Here is a 22,523-nt window from a genome sequence, read left to right as displayed (position 1 = left end):
AGTTACCTTATGTACTTAGGTAAGTACTAAGTATGTAAGTTACCTAAGTAAGGTACTTAGGTAGTATTTGGTGTAAAATATCTACAGAACAATTGAAGCTCCCCTTTCGTGGCTTTTGCTTCTGGTGGGTTTTGATTGCTTTCACCGAAGTGGTTCTTGTCTGAAGCTTGCAACAGTCTTGTGGGGCAAGTGGCTCCGAAAGTGTGCCCTCTGAGGGGTGAGGAAGCAGGGACTGACCTTCTGAGGTTTCCGACATCACTGGCAGGGTCCAGGCTGGAAGCCAGGCCTCCCGACTCATCACCTGGTGCCCTTTCCTACAATAACATCAGGAGAAAATAAAACTAAAAGCATAGGAAGAAAGCGAAAGGAAAACGAGTTCCTAGGTTGTTGCCAATGATGCGTTTCCATTAATACTCTTTTCCAATGTAATACATTTGGTGAATACCGAAATACACTTCCTGGGAGAAAATGTCTTGACTAAAAAAAAAAATCAGCTGTAAGGTGAAAATAAGCTTTGTGGAATAATAAAGCCCTTCAGGGGAGTGAATTGTAACATTGACGCTACTGGTTAGGTGGGTCTATTTTCATCTCTTCCTCCAGAGATCCTTACCACGTAGTATTCCCATGTACAGGGAGATTGCAGATCCTTGCAGTCTCTGCTGGGGGTTTTCCTAGGGAGGCATTTCTCTTCCTCACTTTGCAACAGGTGACACGGTGGCCATGCTCTAGACAGTCAATCTGGGTTTCTGCTTAGCAGGGAACCTTAGAAACCTCCCTCTGGGGCTTTCGTTATAGATCAGGGGAGAGGAGATGCCAAGACTAAGGGAGAGGCATTAATAGGAGTCAGAAGGCACACTCTTGGCTCTCATCTTTGTTTGAAAATCCCCTGATGCAGAGCCTGACCTAACAAGGCTTTCCACCGTGGCATAGAAATCCCTTGCTGAGGTTCAGGCCGAGTATGCCTTTTTATTCTTGGAGAGAAAATAAACAAGTAGAAGTTTCCAAGGACAGCAAACAACAGTCCTTTACATGGCTGTGCTTCTTTCTGTTTCCAGACATGCTAGGGCTTGTGCATCTTACCTGCAGACTACAGCCCCCATTCTTATTTCTTGTCTCTTAAGAAGCTACTCTAGAAATTCAGTCTCCAGTTCATTTGGTTACATGTGGACAAAAAGCTTAAAGCACATGCGAGAAAGGCAATTAAATTGGTGCTTTAAAAAAATGGTTTTGGATAGTTAAATCTATTGAATCTTGATGAGGTGATTAAATCACATTCCAAGATACAGTTTAGGGACTGTATTAGGCCATAAGTGTTCTTTGCAGATACCACTTGAATTTCATAGCACGATGGTCTGGGCTAACAGAGTTGTTAAAAGGCTAGTTACTAAGAGCAGAGCCTGATGAGGGAGGTTATAGGCAGTGGAGGCCTCTTCCTTTGGGCCCCTCAAAGGTAAGAGAGCTTTGCATTTCCCCTGGGGCTGGGGCTGGAGCCAGGGCCAGCGACACAGAAAGCAAAGTCTTTTCTAACACAGGAGGGGCTTTAGGAAGTTAAGTGTAAACCTCATAATGATCAGAAGACATCTCATTTATGATAAATCAATACTCGTAAGTACAAATTAGACCAAGTCATTGAGCTACTGTCTTGAGTGGCATTATTTTATTCTCTTTGCCCCTGTATCTGTTCCCTCCCTGCACTCTGCTGGATGCAGAAGCACTTCTGCCTACATTTTGGTCTACAACCTAGTCTAATGGTTCGTTCCATTTACAGACATCAGTTGCAAAATCCAAGCCTACTGAGGCTTTTGTGAGGCAGACAAGAGGACGGAAAGTGAGGAGCGCTGCCATAAAGCTCTCTGTTCAGGCATCTTCCCAGGCTTCCGTCCAACGTCCACACCAGCTGGCAGAAGGGTTGTCCCCAAGCATAAATCTAATCATGTCACCCTCATTTAAAACCCTTCTGGGGTTCTGCTCCAGCTTCTTCTCCCACCTTTTCAAAGAGTCCACACTGAGCACTCTGGTATCTCGTCATCTCTGCTTATGTGGCTCCTTCTGTTTAGAAACAAAACAAAACAAAACGGCCCTCAAAACTTACTTAGCTTTCAAGGCTCTGTTTTTGTATCTTTTCTTTTGTGAAGACTTCCATGGTCTTCCAGCTATACCTCTACTACTCAGACAGAATTAGTTCACCCTTCTGAGTGTGCCCAGATTATGTTATAGCTAAATATTCACCTGCATGCACGCACATGCATGCACACACATGCATGCACACAAATGCACATTTGTACCGTATGTTGAGCTTCTTGTGGGTTGAGCCATGTCTCCCCCCACTCCCCCTGTTGTGCAGTGCTGGCTCCTAGAAAACGATGAATCAATCAGTGAAATGAACAAATGCAATAGTCTCAGAAGAACCATGAGGTTTCTGGTTATCTGAGAGTTCTCTTTATGGAAGAAAATGTTAAGAGTGCCCAAAGTGCCTAGAGTTTTCATTTTTCCTTGACTCCTTCAGTGGAGATTAAACATAAAAATATTCTGAGTTGGGGAGAGTCTGGCAAGGTATGGGAGTTGCAGACACTGCAAACGCTGAGGTCACCATAAAGCTGGACTTTTAAGTTTTGTGAAGCTTTGGGTGATGTCATTTTATTCTCTTAAAGGAGAAACCACAAGGCAAGTCGGTACATATCTGGCAGATGGTTGATACTCAACAAAGGTAAGTTTCCATTTCTGTCCATTCCTCTGACGAAGTGCGGTCTACCCACTCCTGAACTGTCATTCCATTACTCCATTCACATTTATTGTCTGCTCTTTTGTCAGGACTGTTCTAGGCTCTGGATATGCAATGGGAATCACGGTGGGCATAACAAGTTGACTCCATAAAGCATGCTGACTAGCAGCAAATACTGATGTTCCTCAAGGATCTGCCTTTGCCTTTGTTCCCTTCGGTACATTCTTCTTGGAAGGTAGCATTTATTTTGTGTGGTTTCACCTATGCTCTAAAAACTGATGACTAGATACTGAGCCTGGCCTCTTGGGTAGAGATAGTTGTGTGGCAGGGGTGGTAATGGAGGGATACATCTCCTCTCCTGAGCTCTAGATTTGTACATCCAATGCCAATTAATCATCTCTACCTTGATGTCTCCAAAGCACATCAGATAGAACATGTCCATGATCTTCCTCTAAATGCCTGGTTTTCTTTTTCTGATCCTAGCAAATGTCATCACCAGCCACTTATACTCCAAATCTTGGAACCATCAACCTCATTGAGGATGTGCTGACTGTTTCCCTTGTACCTTGCATGGGGAGAATATTTTTATACACATCGTCTAATCTTTGGCTTTTTCTTCTTCTTCATACTAGCCCTTCCCCTAGCTCCCTATATCCAACCTGATATCCAACTTCGGTTTGATCAGTCTGATTGCTACAGAGTTTATTTTTCCTCTCCTCTGTCTCTCCATAACTGGTGTTCTAATTGTTAAGTTTTTAAAACCTCTCACTGTTATCATTGGAATCTACCCAGAATAAAGTCCACACCCAGCTTGCCATCCAAAGTCCTACATGATCCAGCTCTGAGCCAGTTACTAAGCTTTCCCTATGTCTGTGCCTCACCTATGAAACTCAATTTCCACCAACATTGACTGACTTATTTTTTTAAAAAATACTTTATTTATTTATTTTTAGAGAGGGGAAGGGAGGGAGAAAGAGAGGGAGAGAAACATCAATGTGTGGTTGCCCCTTGCTCGCCCCCTACTGGGGACCTGGCCCACAACCCAGGTGTGTGCCCTGACTGGGAATCGAATCAGTGACCCTTTGGTTCACAGGCCAGTGCTCAACCCACTGAGCCACATCAGCCAGGGTTGACTTATTATTTTTAATGTGCCTTTCTCTATCATACTGCTGTGCTCAAGGTGTCCATTTTCTGGGAGGGCCTTTCTCTTGTTCTAAACTTTTTGAATTCAAACGCAGCCTAAAAGGTCCAGCTCCACGCTGCCTTTCCAGTCTTCAGTGTTTCCTTGGGTTGTAGTCGTCTGCCTCTCCTGTACTTCCAGAGTGCTTGCTTTGGATTGTGATGGTCACAGCCACTCCAGAAAAGCTTTGTGTGATGCACCAGAGAGGACAGGCTCTATCTAAAGTCTGTCTTGTTCCACCACTAACTTAAAATAGGGCAACACATCACTGATTGTAATCCCATGATCTTGGACTATCATGCCCTGAATCTGTGGGTGGAGAGCACCCCAAACCAATGCACTTCAAAGAGCTTTGCTGCTTGATTTAGCTAAAAAGAATAAAGTTATTTGGAACACAGAAATGTCCTATGAAAACAAAACAAAGCAAAATCTTGGGCTAAGTATGGGTGCGCCATTGTGGGAGTCTAGAGGGAAGGGTCAGAGGGCTGGCTCAGTAGGATAAGGAGGGTTAGCAGGAGGAGGTAAAGACAGGAGCCAACTACAGCAGTGATAACATCAAGGCAGGTCCCTAACCAACTTTCACATCACTGGGCTGCATTAAGTAATCGTTCTACTGGTCCACAGCTGGTGTGAAATGAGACAACTCAGCCAAGATTTCTGTGCAAATACGTGATGGCCTGGAGGCAATTGTGGTTGCGGGTGGAGACTTATCTGTACTCAGATAAGGTTTAATCCAGGGTAAAGTTCAACCGTGTGAAAAAGCAAAGGAAGTAGAGCGAAATTTGGACGAAAGGAACACCATCAACAACAGCAAAAACTTGATATTGTCTCAATTATATTTGGCCTCTTGAATTATATGGAAAATCACTTCAAAGCTTTGATTTTCTGGTAAAGCAATGCTGCCTATTAAGTCGTGCTGACATTTGAAGTCATTTATACGAGGGGAGATAAAACCACTCACTAAACTAATGGTGCCGTTGAAAGAGACACCCTGCCCAGGTACCCCCTCCCTGCCCTGGAAGGCGGGCACTAGTCACAGCACTCCTCAGATTATATTTAAGTGTTTTTTTGTTCATTTGTTTCCTCTCTATACAAAGGCTCCTCAAATTAAGGCGGTCCTTAAATGTTTTTGCATTTTGCCTAACAATGAAGTTCTCAGTTTTGTTTTGTCTTTTTATAGGTAGCTTTCCTCAGTGAGGCCAGAGAGCTGAGTGAGAACCAGGAGGAAGCGTGGGAGCCGGTTCATCTGGAGCCCTCCCAGGCCAGAAAGGAATGAGAGGAAATGGAGAGTCAGACAAGTGAAAGCTTGCCCGTCCTTCCTGAAGGGACCTGGGCCTGCTGAGGTCCGTCTGAGGGAGAAAGTGCTGACTGCACGATTGTAAGTCAGAGTCAAGGGAGAGGAGAGGAGAGGGGAGGGGAGGGGAGGGGAGGGGAGGGGAGGGGAGGAGAGACCTGCTCAGGACTCAGCACTGCATTGCTGAGGCCCAGGAGACTGGTGGACAGAGAGGGTAATGCCTTCCTCAAAAGGGGCACAGGCTTCCCCTCCTGGGTTGCTGCGTGATCCATTTGTGTTGGCAGATGTGGGGCTCGCAGATAAGGAAGAGCTTGTAACGCACTGTGAAGGTTCCACTCCTCCGCCGGCCCCTGCCAAGCCAGGGCCCCTCCTGAGGAGTCCTGGCTTAGTGTCTGCTGCCCTGTGTTCCATGCAGGCGCCACCAGTAGGCCACTGGGTCCCCTGAAGCCCTGAGCATGTCTTCCCACCGTCCTACTGGGTGTAAGGAATCCTTTGCTCTCTTAGTCTTAGGGCAGAGTTTTAAAAGCCAATGAAGCAAAGGTGGGGAAAGCACTTAGGCACTTTACATTCACATGTCTGTCACTCTACCTTCAGTCCTTTGCTCCTTTGAACTATGAAGCCTCTGTTAACAGGCAGCTTTGCCTGGAAGCAGTCAGATGTTCATTAGCAGTTACGAACTGTTTGACTCTTTCCTGAGTGACCCTCTCTGAGAATGGGGTTTAAAGGGAAGTTGGAAAGAAATGAGTCCTGAGGTCCTGATTCCCGATGGGGCAAGCTTGTCAGGCAGCCAGGGGGATGGAATCCACTGTTTGTCTGAAGGACTAGTCAGGTAAGACAGAAAAGGAAGACTATAGAGACATTGGGGAGCATGGTGTTGGAAAGACAGCAGGAAAGGAGCAGCAAATCCCCCTTGCTGGCCGGGGTTCCTGGCCTGGTCTTGGCCCGAAAGGGTTAGACTGAGCCAGAGACCCTGATTCTCTGCCTGACCTGGGAGCCCTTCCCAGGCAATGGGCTAGGAGCAGGGATGACACTTAAGGCCACTGAGAGCAAGAGTCAAGCTCATAAAGCAAGTTGGCGGAGAGGGGACCGTGACAGAGAAAAGAGACAAGGAAAACCGAGCCTCACCCAGGACTTCAGGCTGAGGGAATGAACACAGGAATGTGGCTTTCTCTCATGGGAGCTTGCCTGTAAACGCTGTGATGGCCATGATGGGGAAATAGATGACAGTGTGGAGAAGACAGTTCCCTTCAAGATCAGTGTTCATCTCCATTGCACCCTGCTGGTCCCTCCCGAAACAAGCAGCCTGAAAAGCGTTCGTCAACTCAGCAACTGTTGACATTTTGGGCCAGATAGTCCTTTATTTTAAGGGGCTGTCTTGTACACTGAAGGGTGTTTAATAGCATCCCTGGCCTCTATCTGTTAGATGTCAGTAGCACCGTCTCGCCAGTGTGACAATAAGAAAACATTTCCAGGCATTTCTAGATGTGCCACAGGGGGACAAAACCTCCCCCGTCTGAGAACCACCAGCTTCAATGTTCAGAAGGCGGCTGTTTCTTTGTTACTTTGTTCACCTCTTTCCTTATCTCAATTTTTCTTTCTTTCATCACTGGACTAGGTTTATAAAACTTGCTTTACATAATTAATTCATTTGTTCATTCGTCCGAGTTTCCTTCTCATTAAAGGGTGATGGGAGCAAGAAATGACATTTTGGAAGGTCAAATGAGACAGCGAACAAATGTCAGATCAACCGTGTGTTACTTGGCTAATTGGTGGCATACTCGGCACATTTGCACAGTTATTAATGGAAGCAGTACAGAGTGCTTAATTGAAACACTGAGTCTGACGTCGGCAAACCTGTAGTCTAGTCTCTGCTCACAGGTGTGGCTATGGCAACTCAACCTCCCTAAAGCCTTAAATCCGAATGGGTTTAATGTGGTCCTGAGCAGTACACCTGCACAGGGGTCCTCCTTTTATCCTTCCATTTTTATGAACCTAAAAGCATGTAACAAAAACATCCCCCCCAGGAAGATTTCTGTAGCAGAGTTTGTCTTGGTTGGCTATGAACATGGACCAACACAAAAATTGTAAATTTACTTAAAACATTATGAGATTTTTTTTTGTGATTACATATCACAATGTATTTAATGGGTGGCCCAAGACAACTTTTCTTTCAATGTGGCCCAGAGATGCCAAAAGTCTGGACACCCTTGGTCTAAATAGTAATTGCATCAAACACAGGTGGGGTTAATTTGTGTTAGTAAACCCCTCACATAAGTATGGAAAAACAAATAAACAGTAAAGCAGAGGCAGAGATTAAAAAAAAAAATCTCAAAGGGAGTTGATCTGATAAATAACTGCATAAATGCTTATTAGAAACATGAAAATAAGAATATCTTTAGCGAGCAGAAACAGCAAAACAGATCACTACAAAACTCTACGGGAGGCTGAATTAACTTCATAGAAAATACTCTAAAAGTTAAACAGTAGAAAAATGAGGTAGGGGAAAGTAGCATATGGTAAAGAGACTCCTGAGTGAGCTGGCCATGTGCAAATTGACTTTAGAGGGATGGATTTTAGGCCAACTGCCTTTAGTTAAATTGCTTTCTCAGAAAACTGCAATGCTCTGGTGATTCTGGGGCTAGAAAGTCAGTTTTTGGATTAGAAAGAAAGAAAAAAATGTGGACAGGTATAGAAAAAGTAAAATGAGTTAGTGTTGAAGGGCAGGTTTCTGCCCAGAGGTTAGCCCCTCATAGGCCTGGCCCTTGCTTACGTGGAGACAGGCCAAGACATGACCCTCAGCGGAGCCTCTCAGTCAAGAACCTTCCCCAGCCAGCCCCTCCACCCTGCACACCCAGCTCCTTGCCTGACTTTGTTTGGCTCACAGTAGTCCTCCTCTTCTGAGTTACAGATTTATTTATTTGCTTCATGTCTGTCTCCTGCTCCCTGCAGCCCTCAGCGCACACACACACACAATTGCATGAGGACACACACATGAACACACACATGGACACAGAGATGCAAACTCTCAAGTCACTGTTGCCTTCTCCAGGGCTTGTCCTTCCTGCCCCTTCAGAACTCTTGAGGGCTAAGTGTCATTTACTGGCTTATTTAGCATTAGACGCTGGGTCACTTACTCCCTGATCCTCACAACAGCTCTGCCAGGCAGGGATCGAATCACATCTTCAAGAAACCCACAGGTCTAACCCAGGAGTGGGGGGCTGAGTTAAACAGATTCACAATCATCATTTTTTTTTCTTTTTAACATGAAGAATGTGATGTTCAGAGAGGTTCAGAAACATTCCAGAGATCACACAGCAAATAATTATCCTAGCTGGTGTTGAAAGCAAGATTGTTCAACTAAAATCTTTCCAAAATGCCATACTGCCCCCGAGGACCAGTGAATATGAGGCAAAAGAAGGTTTTTCTTTCTTTCTGCTCTAATGTACCCTTCAGCTCCCACAAGGAGCCCTTGTGCACTTTGGGTCTGTTCTATGCTTGGGTGCAGACTGGAGCCCCGGAAGGCCTATGGAAGGTCACATGGCTCAAGTAACAGACCTGGTGAGGTGGGAGACAGCAGCCCAAAGTCACTAGCTCTGGGCTCCAGGACCTTTAGCAGATGATGCTAAACTACCTCTTTCCCATAGAAACATAATGGGAGCCATAATTAATTAAGAATTTTCTAGTAGTCACATTTTTTAAAAACGGAATAAGAAACATAAAATTAATTAATCATAGCTTATATTTAACCCAAGATATCCAAAATATTATCATTTCAACATGCAATCAGTATAAAAATTAGTAAAGGTTAAATTAAATGAAATAAACTAAAATTTAAAATTCAGTTCCTTGTTTGCTCTAGCCACGTTTCAAGCTCCGCATAGCCACGTGTGGCTGGTGGCTGGTGGCTGTGGCAATGGAGAAGACAGTGCTGGGAAAATGCTCCTTGCTGGTGGCGGTTAGGAGGAGCTTTGTCCTGTGTCTCTGTGTAAGAGCTCATCAGGGGTTCTGGGGCCCCAGGCGTGACAGTCCAGGGGATCAGAGTCCTTGCTTATGCAGCGGCTCAGTGTCCAAAAACAAGGCAGAAGCTGTGTGCATTTTGTGCCCTAGCTCCAAAAGTCACATTTCTGTAGTCTATCGTTCAACTGGGACATAGCCACGCTCATTTGTTTCCATATTGCCTATGACTTCTTTTGCACCTCAGTGGCAGAGTTGAGTGGTTGTGATGCAAACCCTACAATGCTAGACCCTTGACAGGAAACGTTTGCTGACTCCCGCTATAGAATATCAAAATTTTAGGAGGCATGGTGCAGACTCTCAGTTTCAAATGGCAGAGTCAAATTAAGATGACGATTCCGTTTCATCTTGGAAGTCACCCCAGAGCGACAAAGAGAACAAAAAATTGGAGATATAAGTTCCATCTTCAACAAAAAAAGGAAACACCTATAGCCTTGAGCCGTCATATATTAGGGAACGTTGTGGAGATCAAACAAGGCCATAGGAAAAAACCAAGACGTGATTCCTGTGTCTGAATATCTCAGGAAAACCTGGCCAAGCACAGTTCTCCGGAGTGAAGGGCCCACCCTGAGGAACAAAATCAACCATTCCTTACTTGGCACAGTGGGGCTGTCATGAGCAGAAGGATGGCAAAAGTACCCTTGAACTTGATACCAAGAATAGTCAGATGACAGGGCCGTATCAGAGAGACCCTGCCATGTTATAAGGGGGGAGGAGGGAGAGGCTGTATAGAGAGCAGCATCTCTCAATCTCTACTAGCTGAGAAGAAGTAAAGCTAAAACTGTACACCCACAACTGTTTATTCCTGTGGAGGTATCCTCCTTTCCTAGGGATGCCGCAACGAATTTTCACAAACTTGGTGACATTTTATTCTGTCACCGTTGAGGAGGCCAGAAGTTCAAAATCAAGGTGTCAGCAGGGCCTCATTCCCTCCAAAGTCTCTAGGGGACAATCTTCCTTGCCTATTCCAGCTCCTGGTGGTCCTCGCACTCCTCGGCTTGTTGCAACTCTAGTCTCTGCCTTCATCTTCACGCAGTTTTCTTCCCTGTGTCTCTAGGACTGTGTGTCTCCATGTTTCCTCTTCTCCCCCTAATAAGGACATCGGTTATTGGATTTAGGGCCCACCCCAGATCCAAGATAATATATTGAGATCCTTACCTCAATCAGGTCTGCAAAGACCGTAATTCCAAATAAAGTGTCAAGAGGTTAGGACGTGGACATATCTATTTGGGGAACACAATTCAATCAAACAAGAGGGTGTGGTAGTTTTAAAATATGGCCCCAAATTCTTTGATACTTCTTTCACAAAGAGGTAATGAATCTGATGACTTACCTATGACTTCATTTCACAGTGAATCTGGATGACTTACCTATTAAATAATAACTACTGATTGCTTCCTCCCCCAGACCCTGGAAAACTTTCATCTACTTTCTGCCTCTATGAATTTGTCTATTCTGGATATTTCATATTAGTGTAGTTATACAGCACTTTTTCTTTTGTGTCTGGACAATTTCATTTTCAAGGTCCATCTATGCTATAGCATGTATCAGAACTTCATTCTTTTTTATGGCTGAACAATATTTTGTTGTATGCATACACCACATTTTGTTTATCTCTTTGTCCATCTATTGATGGACACTTGGGCTATTTTCACCTTTTGGCTATTGCGAACAATGCTACTATGAGCATTGGCATATAAGTATGTTTGAGTCCCTGTTTTCAATGCTTTGGGGGCATATACTTAGGAGTGAAATCGCTGGATCAAATATAACTCTATGTTTAGCTTTTCAGAAGTACTAACAAACTTTTCCAGAGTGGCTCTGCACCATTTTACATTCCCACCAGCAATGCACAAGGGTTCCAATTTCTCCACATCTTCACAAACATCTGCTATTTTCTGTTTTATTATTTTCTAAATTATAGCAATCCTGGTAGGTATCTCACTGTGATTCTGAATTGCATTTCCTTAATGACTAGTGATGTTGAATATCTTTCCATGTGCATATTGATCATTTGTATATTTTCTTTGGAGATGTATCTATTCAAATCCTGTGCCCATTTTTAATTAGCGCTTGTGGTTTTGTTGTTAAGTTGTAGGAGCTTTTTAAAAAAATTTATTCTGGATATTAAGCTCTTTTTAGATATGTGACTTGCAAATATTTTCTTCTACTCTGTGGGCTGTCTTTTCACTCTGTTGACGGTGTTCTTTTATGCACAAAAGTTTTTAATTTCAATTAAGCCCAATTTATCTATTTTTTCCTTTTGTTGCCTGCATGAGTATTGGTTTTGGTTTTTTAGAGAGATTATTTGTTGATGTTAGGTATAAGCAGGGTAGGTTTTGCTGAACATTTAGAACTTTGATCATGACTAGGCCAGACTAGAATAAACTTGTTTATGGAGATGTTTATGGGCCCACAGCACAGATGTTCACTCTGGATGGCAGAGGAGTCTGGAGAGTCCAGATGTCACCTTTGTCTCATCAATGGATGCTCTTTGGGACCATTTTTCTTTTTGTGAGTCCCAAATAGCCTTGGGATATCTAAGTGGCTGACTCAAAGAGGGGGGGAAATTACCTACAGCCTGTTTTAAATCTTTTTCAAGGCTCCCTCTCATCCTGTACTTTTTACCCTCTCAGAGACACTTGTGCACAGAGACAGTAAACAGTACCAGCTTCTAGTTCACTTTTCACCTGTTAAATTTAATCTTCTAAGTACCTTGTCATTTATTTAGACCTATTATTTTCTGTCTCATTAAGAGGATATCATCTAAGTTGTATAAACTGTGATGTCTTTCCAGCTGAATTGTCCTCAGTATTCTAATACCTATATGATGCCTAATGTTGCTGGTTTTACAGTTTACTTTTCTTCCTAGAGATAACCTTGGTTTTTTCCCCTGCCCCGGAAGGGGACCATAAACTTGGGTAATAATGTGCATGTATGTGTACATGTGGATGTGTGTGCACACATTCAGATAAAAGCATTTGACTCTGTGAATGCGGGTTGATTCCCCAAATGCCCAAGAAACACAAAAAGTCTTCTTTGCCCTTTCTGGACTTCAGACATAATTTCTTGCCATGTTTAGGAAGCAAAATCACAAAGTGCACCCAAGAACCTATGGAAAGATTTTGGGGCCAATTCCAGATACTCATTCTTCCATAGTCAATATAGTTTGTGGAAACTGCCGGCATAGTGATTAATCGGTACAACAGTTTAAAGACAAACTTGACGTGAGCCATATGATTTCACTACATTCATATTCCCATGCAAGTGATATCAACATGGAAGAAGTGGTCTGGAAGAGCAGGACTGGAAAATACTTAAATAAGCCATTAGTCCTGCCAACTCAACACCAGGGCATCTTGACCGCACATTTGGAACTACAAGAAACGAGTCATAAACCTCTGAACTCTGGGAATGATTACATCTGGCAGGGGAGGAGGCGGGTGGGGCCCGTCAGGCCAGCCACAGCTGATCCCGGGGTGCTTTTCCAGCCCCGCTGGGAGGAGGATAAATGGAGCCAAGGAGCCCGCACAGCCGTCTGTCAACAGGAAGAGAAGGGCGAGGGCCGCAAGAAAGGGTAACAAGAAAACGGGAAAGAATGGGTCCAGAACCGAAATGTTGCCATGGCAGCTCCGTGTGGGTGAAGTGCAGTGCAGGAGAATAAAGGAGGAATAGGGCTTTTTCTTTCTTTCCCCAAGAGCCACCCAGCTAAAAATGAACGTGGCTGTGAATGACTGGAGCGGGCGAATCCGGACATTTTATAAATGGGTACTCCTTCAATTTTAATATGTTCCAGAATAACCTGAGGATCTTGTTAAAATGCAAATTTGGGTGAAGTTGCTCTGGGGTGGGGCTGAGGTTCTGCATTTCTAACCAATTCCCGGGAATGTGATCTGCTGGACCCGCTTTGAGCAGCAAGGCTGTAAGATGAAGATAAGGGAGAAAAAAGGATGAAGACAAAGCTGAAGGAGGGACAGAGGTTCATAGCCCCAATACTTTTCCTGTGGCTCATGCCATGGAACCACTCCCAGAGGAAGCCTCTCCTTAGTAGGGTCCATGACAGAATTTTCTCTTGTGACCATTGTAGCCATTAACTTCCCTCAAATCTGGGTGACAAAGGGTGACACAGAATGTTGGAGGGGTCCCTTCTCCCCACTTTGTGGAGGGAGACACCATGATTCTAGGGTAGTAAAACCCTCAGAGAAGAGACCCCAGTAGCCCATGGAAAAGGCTGGGACTGAAGAAGCCACATAACATCTAAATGTATCAATGAGCATACATAAGATGTTCCTGGGAATACTTACGAAAATTGTTTTTGAAGACTCAGTTAAGAGTTAGAGAAATACATGTCTCTCCAAGAAACCACTTGTGCTGCTTGGGAGGGCCGGCATTGTTTTGCCTGCTCAGCAGCCCGCGGAGGAGAGGGTGCAGCATCCGTCTGCCTTCTCCTCCCTCTCCCTCCTCCCACCCCAACACAGGAGGGGTGAGAAGGGGGCAGCTATGGGAGTATCTGAAAGCTGGACTAGACCCTCTTTCCATCTCTCTCTCCGACTTTATACACTTCCAAAACATGCCTTAACATATATTTCTTTTCCTGTGAATTTGCATGTGAATAATGTTTGCCATTTTTTATTGTGTTTATATTTTCTTAGTGTTGTGTAAGAGCTCTTTATACAATTAGGCCTTTCTTGCGTGTGTGTGGTTAAAGTTTTAGAGACACATCACTTTCAAAGATGCAGATACTACTTCTGCTCTTTGGGCATCAGTTTGGTGGGTCACTAGAGTCCCGTGAATGCTACTGCTGCATAACAAGCACCCCAACTAAGAGGTGTGTTGAAAACAAGTGGAGCTTAAATGGGTATTGCCAACAAGTGGCTAAAGATCTCATGAATATTTTGGGCCTCATGAAAGTTGGATGTATCACATGCCTCATGAATATTGAGTGCCTACTTGTTCTTGCATCCATTCCAATCTGTTTAGCATATGTATGTCCTACTTTTTTGCCTAATATTTCTCACATGATACTTATTTCTAAACTTAATTTTGCCTATCTTTTTTTTATTTATTTGTGTCTCTATTTTTTACTGTGCAATTGAATATTTTTTAAAAATTGTAACCATTCCTTACTTTCCCCAAGGCAGTTGGCAAAACATTTGGATGCAATAGAGGAGGCACATTAGGTACAATGAAAAGCCTTCTTAAACTGAACTTTGTCTCCCAATCTTGACCAGGTCTCCTGTGTTGGGCCCCAGGTGGCCTGGCTGGGGAAATCAGCGGCATTCCTTCTGGTCCAGGGCACTGTAAAGCCCACATGTTGAAGTGCCAGGAGAATTTGCATGTTCTGACAGTAAAGTAGGGGCCCTTCGGAGGCCATCCTGGGGCCATTCTGGCGCGGTCTTGCTGGAAAGTATGAGTGTACAGAAATTAGCACGGTTGTGAATGGCACCAGATTCTCACGGCACAGCCCCGCACCCTTGAGGCGGTGGAAGGGTGGATGGTGGCACCCCTTCTCAGCTATGTGTTGATTCTGTAGAAAGCAAAAACTGCAATTGAGATAAAAATTGTAAAGGTAAACAAATCCCATCTTCCAACATTTGTGATATCCCATATAATTAATGGGCAAAAGTGAAAACTTGAATTGCCCTCATAAAATGAAAATGGTTATTGAAATAAACTTTATTCCTCCCATTTAATAGGGATCATTAGGCTTTTCTTTTACATGGAAAAGGGGGATCAAAGACATTAAAGACCCATTACTTTATGTCAAAGCAATGTTTTATTGGGTTTTCGTGAATTAAAATAGATCACAGTCTTTTCAAAGTTCAGAAACAAAAGTGAATAAATTTAAGAAGAGGATGTAGCATGGAAAGGAAGAAAGTTAAAATACTAGAAGTTCTATATTATACTTAAAATAATAGTTCTTTGCCCCTCCTCCAACTCTTGTGTTTGATAGAAAAACAGAGATGAATCATTTTCATTAGCTAAGCATATTCCAATGTTGTATTAGCTAAATGGAAATCTTATTATAGTCCCTGGTGGAATAATTTAAGCTAGTATTCTTTATGTGGCTCTGCATATAAATATCTAACTTCAGACTTTCAACCAAGATCCAAATCAAACAAAATTAGTTAATTTCATCTTTCAGTAAGACATTGTTCAACTAACACACAGGTGTGCTCTTTGGAAAGAAGCCAGCCAGAACATACTTGAAACTGACTACAGAGAAATTACTAGAATTTACTAAAGACCATAGGCTACAGTTTTAATTTCTTAAAGAGCAATTTACTCAAATAGCCAGGAGGGGTTTAATCTCAGCTGAAAATGTTGGGCAGGTTCCATGTTAGTTTCACTTTATTCTAGAAGCTATATCCTATATATTTTTTTTCCTTGCCAAAGTACCATATTGCTTTTTGGGTGATGCCAATAAACACAAAGTTCTTATTGTTGAAATATGGGCAAACAAGAAATACTCATTCACTGTCTAGATACTCTTGATCTACATGTCTGAAGTATTTAGGATAAATGATACCCATGCCTCTTTGTTCTGCAAAGAGAGCCAAAAATCTCCAAAGATTAGCTTTTCTTGCAGAGCTTCCAATAATAATACTTGATTACATAAGCAATTGAACTGATGTAGCAATAATTTCAGATAATAATGCTTAGCACTTATGCATTTGTCATCTTCAAAGTTGCTTCACCCTCATAAAACCCCGTGAAGTAAGGAAGTCAGCAAGCTGTCCATTACTCTCACGTTCATAATCTTGAACTTAAACCACCAAAGTGTGTTTGCTTCCCCCTGTATCACTTGGATCCAGCCAAGGTGGATGGATTATGAGAAACATTTGCTTCACCATTTCATTTTCTCTCACATAATTCATGTAGTTGGCAGAGCGCTGCTCTGTTCTTATTCTTACATTTATTTTTTACATTATAAACATTGGCTTAACTATCCTAATGTCACAAAAATATCTGGTGGGTGCCTTCTGTAATACAAGTGAAACACGGCTCCCAGGCCTCTGCTTTCCAAAACTGGAAAACCAGATTTGCGAGTGTCCTTAGTTGTTATGGGCAGTCCTTCTGCTTGAAGGACAGTCGAGAAATTAGAGACATTTTGGAGACCTGGAAACATTTAAACATCATCTAGGCGAAAGAGTTTGGAATTTTAAACAAAATTATTCAGATTGAATAGGAAAATCTTTAAATATTTTCAATAAAATTGAGTTATTACTGGATTTTAACATCAATTTGAGAAAAGGATAATAGAATGCAATCATTGCTTCTAAAGTTTGCTGCTCTTGACTCTGAGTTTAAAGCTCTAGGTGAGGCTCTGTTTAGAGAATTCCAGGGAATAGTTACTGTATCAGCCAGGATAGAGTAGAGTTTACCGTGATAACAAATTAATTGCAGGACCCCAGTGGCTTAACAGAGCAAAGGTTTACCCTCTGGCTACCTGTCTATTGTGAGCCAGCAAAGGAGTGGGGTGGGAAGGGGGCTCAGCTCTTGGGACCTGGCTGATGGGTGCTCCACCATCATGTAGCTACACCCATTTGGAACACCCCCCATTCACCAATGCAGAGGAAGAGAGAAGTCTAGAAAAATCACATCTGCTGTTCTAGTATTAGGTCTGCAAGGCACAAGTATCATTTCTGACCAGAACCCATTGACCAGAAGTAGGATGGTGAGCATTAGTGTCTCTGCCATAGTTAAAATGAAATCGTTATAATATTTTATACATACATAAATAATACTTTATGTAGATATGCAATATATAATATACACCATAATTTATAGACATAAAACACATTATGGTTATATGCATAATGCACATTGCATGTATATTTAAATGCAAAGTAAAAATGTATATTTCCCTTCTAATTTCCATGAGCATTTTAGAGGAACAATCACATCAGGAAAACCATTTGCCCCAATAAGAATACGAACGACAGTAAAGAACTGCTTCTATTGTCTGTGCTACAGAGCACTTTGCCTTCATCACTGTAAGCCCTCTTGAATGAAGAGCTTATTCTAAGTTCCTTGCATCTTCAACCAAAACCCACCCTGCACACTATACCACTGAGATAATTCAGCAGTAGTGATGCTGGAGCACAGAGGGAAATATGCTATAGCTCAACCATTCACCACATTCAACTGAGAGACAAGCCAGGATTCATTAATGTTTTAGCTGCAGCAGGGCATTCACAAGCCCAGAGTCCTGTGTCAAGAAAGCATGTGCCAAAACAATAAGCTAAACATTATTTAATGGCGGAAGGAGGTGGGGGCAGCGGGATCTACTTTTCAGACTATGTTAAGGTTGGTCAAAGCACTGTGAGGAAGCATGGCCAGACGTCTGTAGGTGCTGACTGGCCTTTGCCTGGTTTTCAAGTTGATTCCAATTTTTAAGCTGTCTCTGACATTTTGCTCCAGGAACCATAATGAAATGCAAGAAATACAGATGGATGATCACATTTATTAAGGATTTACTCTATGCCACGTATATTACTAGGCATTTATAACATTACCTTATTTAATATAGATCTTACAATGATTATATGAGTTAGATATTAGATCCATTTTATTGATGGAGAAATTAAGACCCAGAACATTTAAATAAACTTGCCTAAAGTCACAAGGCTATCAGTGGCAGAAACATGACATGAACTCACGTGCATTTATTGAGTGAGTGGGTGAAATGGTCTGGCCTGATGTGGTGGAGTCAAATTAGACTTGACCCCATCCTCAGCATTTCTCAGTATCGCCAGTTTCCTTGAAGGCACATGTTCAAGGAAGCCTGGATGACCCCCTCAGGTATGGCCTGTCACAAGGCTTAGCGCCCAGAGCTCTGGAGAAAACCATTACTTAGAGGCTAGATAATCTCCAAAGCTGTATGTCTTGTGCATTAGTCATTTCTTCATTTTTAGCATCTTTGTATAATTTCTCTTCATTTTTAATATTTATTTATATTTTCCTTTTCCACTCTTTCCTTCTGATCTTATACTTCCATGCCTTCCAAACGGAAAGCCATTTGTTTCATTACTAAATCTTTTTTTTTTTTCCTGTGAGTAACCAATTTCTCTTTCATTCCAGGATGTCTCAGTAACGTTCAGCTACTCCAAAGGGTGGGGGCTATTCTTTTCTCCAACTGCTTCAGCTTTGTCCACTCCCTTTCTCGCGACATCAGCAAAGAGCACTCAGGAGGCCAATAGCTTTTCTGAAAATAGTGACCTCTGGCCCCTGGCTCCTGCTGGATCCTTTCCCGAGAGAAAAAGAACAAAAAAAGCTTAAGTGCAAGGACCTACCTGGCTTGATTACCACCCTCTTCATTTCTGCAAACCTTCTAATCCCAGGCCCCTCCTAAGCATACCCAGTGGGGACACGTATCTCCCAGGATAACCAGGGAATGCCATTTGTCCCAGGTGCCATCCTGTAGGAACACGTAAGAGAGAAGGGGATCTGGAAGGTCACATGCTTTGGAACCAGGGCATCCTGAGTTGGAATGCCTGCTCCAGGGACACTCGCCAGGCCTCCGGAAAGCTGAAGTGGAAAGTGGTCCCAACCCGTCCTCTGGAGTCTGCTATGAAGTCAAAGAGATTTGGTTCATCAAGTCTTTGAACTTGGTAGACAAGGCCCCATCCTGTTCTGAGCTCTCCGCCTATCAGACAGAGACCCAAAACTCATCCCCCATGTGAAAGCCATCTCTGAGGGGCACTTGGAGTTCGGTCACTATAGGGGCCTTGTGTTTTTAGTAGGTGAGTGTGAGAATTCAATGCACGTATTTATGGAATGAATGAACATTTCTCACTGGGCATTATTCCACAAAGAGGGACTGTTAGCATAGGAGCCTTGAGGGGGCTTCTGAGAGCCTGTGAGGAAATAAGGAGGGGCCAGAGTGCCCAAGTCTCAACTCCAGAGCTCCACGCACAGGTCACACCGGACCTGCCAAGGAGCCCTGGGGATGTGGCGTCATTCCCAGAGGAGACGCCCTGGAGTAGGGCAGTGAGGTTCCTGTTCTCAGGAGCTTACTGCTGCTGGGCGAGCCCAGGCCCAGGGGATGGCTCTCGCTGCCTAGCGTTTCTTTTCCCTTTGCTCCTCACTTGGGCTAGCACAGTCTGAAGAACTGGGGTGTCCGTGAGCCAGGCCCAGCCTACTCCTCAAAACTAGCCCCTGTACCCTCCCTCAGAGGAGAGCCCTTAGCCTCTCGCTCTTGTTTCTTGGGTTTTCTGTCCCTCAGGGTCTAACCCAAAGTCTGGGGGTGGAGCCATGTTCAGACACCAGGAGACAGAGGTTAGGAGCCCATGGCTGCAGGTCTGAAGAGCCTTAATTAGAGGCCTCTTCAGACCCCCCGCCCGCCAGCCTCTGCAGGGCCCTGCTGTCTGCGTCCCAGAAGGGTCCTTGCCGCTGTGGGTGGCAAACCACAGCGGGACGCCTGAAGGTAGTCAAGTGGGCCTGAGGCGGCCTTCAGACCTCAGCTGGTTTTAATCCTATAAAACTGAAACTTAGCGTGTGGGGCAGGCAAGATAAAAATGCTTTTGAGTTGCATCAGTGTTCCGTGTTGGACTCCAAGTCCCACTGGGTTATATTCAACTACAATCATAATGATGATGATACAGCAATACTAGCAACCATAGCCACCGTGTGAAAGTGAAAGAGGAAAAGCAGGAACCCAAGGGGGATTCCTGACCCCTGTCTGGTGCATGTGTGTTGTTGTTGCTGATTAAAAAGGAAGCCCGAGTGATGGCACCCAAGGCCTCTTGTGCCCAGCCAATCTGCTGGTGGCACTGCCAGCGCTTCCCCCTGCTCATCCTCAGGCCCATGTCTGGTGGCCCAAAGCGGAGTCTGGGAGTCCAGCCGACATTCTGTGGACTTCTCTGCAAAGCTGGCCTGAGGTTCCTGGACACACTTGCCTGGAGAGCTGAGGAGCATTTCTCTGGGTTTCCTCCTGAGGAGTCTTCGGCAGCCGGAGTCGGGATGACCAGTTCACCGCTGAGAGCAAGTGACGGAGAGCAGACAGAAGATGCACAGGAAAAGCATTTTCTCATTTCCTTTTGTTACTTGGCAAACTTGGTGCAAAAACTATGGGGCCTTTCTCATGTCTGCAGGTGAGTACCTTCTCCAGCCCCACAGTGGTCGTCCTGAGCTTGTCCGCCACACCGATGGCCCCTAGACGTCCTGCTCACCTCCCTCACCCCTCAGAGCTGTCACCTCCCCTCTGCACCTTCCTCCCTCCTGCTTTGGTTTCAGAGGACACAGTGGGTCCTCTTCCTTGCCAAGGCCAGTCACTCCACTTTGCCTTGGCTTCATTTCCCCCATTTTGTCTCTTGTCATGTATTTTTAGAAGCTTCAACCACTTGGTCAATGAACATGCTCAAGCCACTCTTGTCTTAAGACAGGAGGACAATGGTGGAAAGAAGGAGAAGGCACTAGACAAAGAACACGTATGAATGACCCATGGACATGGCCAACAGAGTGGGAATTGACTGTGGGAGTCGGGGGTAGGGTGGGATGGGTGGAGGAGGGCAAAGGGGGAAAAACTGAGACAACTGTAATAGAATAAACATGAGTTAAAAATAAAGAAATTCATGATGTCATACCTCTCCCGTCTCCATCCTCTCTTCTTTCCTTATCTCCCATTTACACCCTAGCTGCCCCATTTTTGGCTGTTTTATTCTTTTTTTTCTGTGCTAAAATATATGTAACATAAACTTCTGAGTCATTCTGAGTGTACAGTTCAGTGGCATTAAGTAAATTCCCATTGTACGACCATCGCCTCCATCAGTCCCTCTCTGAGTCGCCGTATTTTGGCTGTCACCTACTCCACTGCACCACAGCTGCTCTTGCTGAGCTCCTTAGCAGCCTCCCGAGGTCTCATCTAATGGGCCTCCTTGAGGCATGAGCCACAGTCTGAGGCATTGCATCCTTTTGGAATTACTGCTGCCTGGTGCCGTGGCCTCCCTTGCCTCTCAGTCCCCCTACACACCTGGCTGCACTCACACTCCATCAGGAGTCCTCTTCCTCTACTTAGAGCTGCAGCCCCTTGGGAATGCAGCCGCAGCTCTCTGTGCGCATGGGCTGGATCCCTGCACTGAAGGACAGAATGGGACACCTCTGTCCTGAGGTTGAATATCTAAGTCCAAGGCCTTTTTCAGCAGAGAGATGCCCCGGAGAATATTTCGCAACACCCCCCACCTTACATGAGCTTCTCCAGTATCCATAACCCAGTAGCAGCAGGTAACTGAAGGGTGTTTGGTTGGTAGGGGAACTGGACACGTTGGAGGATTTGGTGACTGACAGCACAGACAAGTTAATTTTGCAGATCGTACGAAGCGAAGAAGAAATCCCCAACTAACTGCAGGCAAAACAGATGGCCGGCAGATGTGGGAAAACATACTGACCTCCCACCTTTGCACCATCCTCAGGACTCTCCCTGATTCCTATAAGGAGGGCTGGGTTCTGCAGCTGCCGGCCTTTTAACCCAGTATTTTAGGAGACAGGAGGAGGGAGTCGCTGTGTTCAGGAAGCACAGTGGGAAAGTGAAGGCTTTCAACACCCCAGAAGGGAAGGAAAAGAGGCCTAGGGAGAGGCATGGGCAAGAGCACACGAGCTAGTGGAAAGCCCACAAGGGCCTGCTTGCTTCTTTTCTCACTTTAACAATAACTGATATTAACCCAGCCATGCAATGACCTGGGTAGTGCACAGGCCCTGCCACACAGTGGGGGCTTGGAGGTCCCTGTAGGGGGAGATGGACGGGGGAGAGTGTTCCCTTGGGGTTGGCTGACTCAGGGCCCGGTAACTGCAGAACCAGCAACGGCCGCCCAATGTCCAAACACTGTGGCGACCCTCAGCCAGCGCTGGCAGTAACTGTTGGCATCTTAGGGAAGGATGTTTGAGGGTTTAACATAGTTGTTACTGTAAACTGTTGTGTTATCAGTCCCCATGAAGACCAGGAAAATCACAGCCCCTGCGGATGATTGATGATCCTGTGTAGGGAGCACCCTTCTCTTTCTCTCTCTCTCTCGGGACAAATCCTGTTTATCTTTCAAGACTCAGCTTCTGTGTCTCCCACTCTGTGAGGCCTTCCTGTCCCTGACGATGAGTTTCACTGCTCCTTTTCTGTGTTTCCTTTGTACGCCCTTCTGCCATATATATATTTTCGTGTATGTGTCATAATCATCTACTAACCTCTCCGTCTCATCCATTGGCCTGCATACTCCCTGAGGGCAGGACGTCCCTTTCTGATGCCTACTGTGGTTTCCAGTATATAGAAAGCCCTCAGGGAATTTTGGATAAATAAATGAATAAAGATTTGAGGCGATGGG

The sequence above is a fragment of the Pteronotus mesoamericanus genome, unplaced genomic scaffold (assembly GCF_021234165.1).
Source record: "Pteronotus mesoamericanus isolate MK-2021 breed Mesoamerican mustached bat unplaced genomic scaffold, CSHL_Meso_final contig_101, whole genome shotgun sequence".
NCBI lineage: Eukaryota > Metazoa > Chordata > Mammalia > Chiroptera > Mormoopidae > Pteronotus > Pteronotus mesoamericanus.
The sequence above is the reverse complement of the archived record's forward strand: the minus strand, read 5'-3'. Positions refer to the sequence as shown.